Source organism: Neltuma alba, unplaced genomic scaffold (assembly GCF_004799145.2).
Source record: "Neltuma alba isolate B1F8T4 unplaced genomic scaffold, ASM479914v2 tig00011228_pilon, whole genome shotgun sequence".
Taxonomy (NCBI): Eukaryota; Viridiplantae; Streptophyta; class Magnoliopsida; order Fabales; family Fabaceae; genus Neltuma; species Neltuma alba.
The window spans coordinates 61754-67973 of NW_021635950.1; the positions used below are offsets into that span (position 1 = coordinate 61754).

Consider the following 6220-nt stretch of genomic DNA (forward strand, 5'->3'; position numbering starts at 1 on the left):
TGGGTGAGATAGAGTTAATTCGGAGATATGCATGGCGTTGACAAGCGAGCGCCTTTTTGGTTGTGTCTTTACTTGTGAGGAAGGAAAAGAAACCCCATTAGTCACTTTTTAAATTTTCGAAATCTGGTTTCGAGGTCAAAGCAATTATAGGGACAATTTCGAAACAAACCCAGAAGAAGAAGAAGAAGAAGAAGAGGAGGAGGAGAAGCGGTCGGAGAGAAAATACTTAGATTTATATGCCAAGCTTCGGGGAGACAAAGGGTCCTTCCGTTTTTCTTTTCCTTTCGTTTTTTTCCCTTTTTTGTTTATATTTTTTTAATGGGGTTTGACGGTTTAGTTAGGAGCAATAGTAGAAACTACAGCTGTGGGAGTGCAAGAGTTGTGGCTGATATTTCTCCACACAATCTCTATATCCCCAGTGGTTCAATTGTTGAGCCAACTCTGCATTCTCCCTCTATTTCAGCTGTATGCTTCATCAGATTGATCTCCCTCCCTTCCTCCCTCTCTCTATATATATCTCGTTATAAAGTTAAAACAAACAAAAAAAAGATTAGATTTGTTCTTTTTGTTGTTCAATATTGCTGTTGTTTCTGATGATTTGATTCTGCAGCAACAGAAAATGGAGGGCCATGGTGATATGGGTCTTATTGGGGAATTTGATCATAATTTGATGGGTAGGATGAGGGATGATGAATATGAGAGTCGGTCTGGGAGTGATAATTTCGAAGGAGTTTCCGGTGATGATCAGGACGCCGGCGATGATCAGCCTCAGAGAAGAAAGAAATATCACAGACACACTCCTCATCAAATTCAAGAGCTTGAAGCGTATGCCTTCATGAATTTTCCGCAATTTTATATTCACAAGTTGGTGATTTTTATGTGCCATATTTAGAAGAATGATGGGTTTTTCACATTGTTTTAGATTCTTCAAGGAGTGTCCTCATCCTGATGAGAAGCAGAGGACAGAACTTAGTAAGAGGCTGGGCTTGGAGAATAAACAGATCAAGTTCTGGTTTCAAAATAGAAGAACACAAATGAAGGTAATTGGACTATGTTGGATATATAGCTTTGTTATTTGTCTCACGTTGATAGGATTTGCAGATTAGTGTAGTGTACTGATAGGGACTTGCTTCTTCTTGAATTAGACTCAAATAGAACGCCATGAGAATATGATTCTCAGACAAGAGAATGAGAAACTCCGAGCTGAGAATAGTATGATAAAGGAAGCCATGTCCAACCCGATGTGTAATAGATGTGGTGGCCCAGCGATTCCTGGCCAAATTTCATTTGAGGACCACCATCTCAGAATTGAAAATGCTCGGCTTAAGGATGAATTGAATCGAATATGTTCCTTGGCGAACAAGTTCCTGGGTAGGCCACTCTCGTCCTTGGCCAGCCCCACTGCTGTTCTGGGTTCAAATTCTGGTCTTGAACTTGCTATAGGAAGGAGCGAAATTGGCGGTTCAAGTGCTCTAGGTTCTTCCCTGCCAATGGGGCTTGATCTAGGGGAAGGCATTCTGGGCACACCTTCAGTGATGCCTCGGATCAGATCTCACATGGGAATGATGGGTGGCGAAATTCAGGCGGATAGGTCTATGCTCATTGATCTTGCACTGTCTGCTATGGAGGAATTAATGAAGATGGCTCGGGCAGATAGCCCTCTCTGGATTAAGTGTTTGGGTGGTGAGAAAGAGATACTGGACCACGAGGAGTATGACAGGTTAATTTCTCCTTGTATTGGCCCAAAACCGGCTGGTTTTATAACTGAAGCTACAAGGGAAACTGGGATAGTCATCATAAACAGTCTAGCCCTCATGGAGACATTGATGGATGCGGTATGGCAAATCTAACCTTTACTAAATAAATTGATTGAATTTAAGCTTTAATTAGTGAATTTGTTTTTTGCTAATTACCTCTGGTTGAGCTGTACTGTATTGCATACTTGATACTAGTCATCTGGTAGAACAATTTGATTTGGTCTAGAAATTTTAAAGTTTGTTGGATATATCATGTTAATCAATCACTTGTGTCAATAGAACCGGTGGGCGGAGATGTTTCCCTCCTTGATAGCTAGAGGTGCAACCGTTGATGTAATATCCAATGGTATGGGTGGAACCAGAAATGGTGCTTTGCAAGTGGTATGTTTTTTTCTCAGCCCTATGATTTCTGAACTTAGCCATATATGGCTGGAACTGATAGGAAAATATTTCCTTGTTAGATGCATGCTGAGGTTCAATTGCTTTCGCCGCTTGTCCCTGTGCGTCAATTGAGATTTCTCCGGTTCTGCAAGCAGCATACAGAAGGTGTGTGGGCTGTGGTTGATGTTTCGGTTGAGATGGGCCATAGTTCAATCAATGGCCACCCGTTCGTGAGCTGTAGGAGGCTTCCTTCAGGCTGTGTTGTGCAAGATATGCCCAATGGTTACTCAAAGGTAACCAACGCTCTTAATTCCATTTTTTAAATACTTTATTTCTTCATATGCTATGCATGCATCCTTGCTTATATGTCCAATTGACATAACTGATTGGCTGCAGTTATAATACTCAGATTTACATGTATTTTAGATATATTATTATGGATCTTTACCCAAGGGGCTGACTTATTGGTATCCTGTTGAAAAAGATGAGCCCTTAGTTAAATTGTTATGCTATAATTTGTAATTTCGAAGTTTGGGTTGCTTTCTGTCTGTATTCATGAATCCTTATTTCTGTCTCAGCATCTTATAGGGTTTATCAGTGCATAGAAGTTAAAAAAATGTTGGGTTCTTCAATCTTTCTATTATAAAAAAATATATTAGATGCTTCTATACCTAACTCTTCTATGTTATCTTACCAATTTTCACTGTGGGCAAGGTCACAATGACCTGGATTCAGCACCCTTGAATTATAATAGAGTGTAATAGTGCCAGGTGACACTTTTATTGCAATCTGTGCCGTTGGAAGATTCTCAAATCAAGATTTTTAATAATTATCCTGTGAACTTTGTTTGGAATGAATATATATATATTATTTTTAAATCAGTTTTTGACGTCTGCTTTGGTTTTGACTTAACATTATGATTTCTCAGCCGGGTTCTAAGTTGGGGTATTAATATGTGGTGAGGCTAGGGTTTAGTGGCTTCGGTTTCCTATGTAGTTAAGCGTGGATTTAGGTAATCATTTTTTGCCTTCTAATACCATGTCTTTCATTGCAGCAATTTATCCTTATAGATGAAGTATATATTTTTTCTATGCAAGAGATAATATTTCTTGAAGATTACAAACCTTTTTTTTTTTTTTTTTTAACATTTAAACCGTTGAAATATGTAAAGAAATATAGGAAGCATAAAAGTTTAGTTGCACCGAGCCTGAGAGGAGCCATGCTATTCAAGCTTTGTGAATAATGTGATTCCATATGGATTTAATATATTACCTTGATTATTAGTGATGATTTTTCAACTAGTACTGCTTTCTATTTGTATAATTTGAATTAAGATTAACCATCTCAACATTTGGTCGAAATTTTGTCTCACTAAAGTATCTAACATCAATAACTCCTATCATGTGCATGATCTTCTATAGGTACGAGTTAGTTAAGAAAAATGAAAGTTTGTCGCTGGGTATCATATTCTCATGTCAGGTAACTTTGTCGTGTCATGCTTTCGTGGCGAAAAGATGAGCAGTTCTCTTTCATTAGCAGTTTAAACCTGAATTAGCTTTAGACATGATATGACATCCTCGATTTCCAAATCAGATCCTTGCCACTTATGAAATTCTGACTAGAATCGAGTCGATTCGATGCCATATAATATTAATGGAATGGAATAGAAAGGAAAATTAGATGAAAAGGTGACTTTGAAGATGAGAATGCATCTTATATTTGCTGAATCAAAAGGTAGAAGCAACAAGTGATATTTATTGTTGAATAAGAATGACAAAGATATTATAGATATTGTGTATATATATTTTATTTTCTTTTTCAGTGCCATAGAAAAAGAATAATTTGTTATTACACCAAATGTGACCATATTGTTTTGTCTGTATCTAAGATAAAACAATGACCGGATACAAGTTGTACTGTTGCAGGTTACATGGGTTGAGCATACACAGTATGATGAAAGCGTTGTTCACCAACTCTACCGGCCAGCGGTGAATTCCGGCTTTGGCTTCGGTGCTCATAGGTGGATTGCCACCCTTCAAAGGCAATGTGAATGCTTGGCAATCCTCATGTCATCTTCTATACCCAATGAGGATCATACAGGTAACAACATATGTAATACAATGTTTCCTTAAATTTCTGCTTCTACGACGATGTCCTTTTACCCTTGTTGACAATGGCAACAACATATTTTAGCAGCATTAAGCCAAGCTGGTCGGAGAAGTTTGTTGAAGCTGGCACAGCGCATGACCAATAACTTCTGTTCTGGGGTTTGTTTATCATCGGCACGCAAGTGGGACAGCCTTCACATTGGCACACTTGGTGATGATGTGAAAGTGATGACCCGGAAGAATGTGGACGACCCGGCGAGCCTCCGGGGATTGTGCTGAGCGCCGCGACTTCCGTTTGGATTCCGGTGTCCCGGGAGAGTCTGTTCAATTTCCTGCGTGATGAACAGCTGAGAAGTGAGTGGGACATTTTGTCGAATGGGGGACCAATGCAGGAGATGGTCCATATTGCCAAAGGTCAAGGTTCTGGAAATTGTGTGTCTCTCCTTCGTGCCAGCGTAAGTTCTGTTTTTTTCTGCTGTTTTCTTTGCATGTTGACTTTCTTATGAGCGGAGCCGAGTCTTTTATTGCGCTGTTTGTCCACATATTGACCTAGGTTTGAACTTAAAATCTTGGAAAGTGGTGTAAGAGAATGAAATGGAATAAAAAAGTAATTTTGAGTAGAAAAATTAATTGTACACGTGTAACAATATTATTGAATAATAAATGAAGATGAATCTTATCGTCTACTTGAATCCCAAGGGTTTCTCTTAGTCAACATACTTATTTATTTTTGGACCAAGAAAAGTGTTTATGGTTCAATCTTGATTAATTAATCCAATTAGTTGGAACGGATTTCCTTTTTCTTTTTTGGTTTTTGGGTTAAAATCATGGGGAGAAGGAATTTAGTGCAAATCCAAGCATGGGTTTTATATTATTCAAATTTATATAAAATTATTCTCTATTTTCAGCTAACACACCCAGTCTATAAAGTTTAAATTATTTTTCGATAGCTTGGATCCATATTTATTTTGCAGTTAAAAATAATGATTACTCTTTTAATCTGTGCTTATTTTTTCTTTCTTAACCCTTTTTAGTTTTCTTTGAGCATATTGGGAGATTGTGTGTGTGAATTTTTTATTTGACAAAGAGGGTGTGTTTTTTTTTTGTCCTCATATTGACTTAGGTTTGAACATAAAATTTTGGAAAGTAGTTTATGAGAATGAAATTGGGGGGTAATACTACTTCCGGTCTTTAATATAAGACTTTGTTTGATTTTTATTTTAGTTTTAATATAAGACCTAATCCACTTTGTTATCATATTTATGCATTTTTTTCAAGTTAGTCATTCTAATAATAGTAGTTCTAACCAATACACTTGATTAGTAAGGATATTTTTAGAAAGACAATATCTATTTATTACAAATAACTAACTAACTTCTTTCTTAATCTTTTCAAATTAGTCAACTAGCTCTTATAATTAGGACCGGAAGTAGTATTATTGAATAATATGTGAAGGTGAATCTCATCCTCTTCTTGAATCCCAAGGGCTCTATTTATTTATTTATTTCTGGACAGAAGAAAAATGTTTATAGTTGAATGTTGGTTAATTAATCCAGTTAATCGGAACAGATTTCCTTTTTCTCTTGTTTTTTGGGTGTTTAAGATCATGTGAGGAGGAACTTAGTGTAAATCCAACAGTGTTTTACATTAGAGTTTGTTATTAAAAATAAGTTATTAAAATTTGTTACTCTTCAGTAGTTCGGATCTATATTTTCTATCTTGGTTAAAAATAGCACTTTTCGTCATCCGTGCTTTATTTTTTTTAATTTCTTAAACCCTTTTAGGTTTCTTTAAACATGTTTGGATAAAGTTTGTTTGTATTTGTTTTGGTTTTAGTTAAAATTAAAATTGAAAATGAGAAAAAATGGTTGTGTAATTTATAATGAAGTTATTACGTGTTGGCGGGTTGCAGGCGGTGAATCCTAACGAGAGCAATATGGTAATTCTGCAAGAGACATGGACCGACCCGTCGTG

At 36.8% G+C, this 6220-nt stretch overlaps 1 pseudogene; it reads left to right on the top strand.

Moving 5' to 3' along the window:
• The first annotated feature begins 208 nt into the window (after positions 1-208).
• On the top strand, positions 209-6214 carry LOC114762597 (homeobox-leucine zipper protein ANTHOCYANINLESS 2-like; annotated as a pseudogene).
• Positions 6215-6220: the final 6 nt, after the last annotated feature.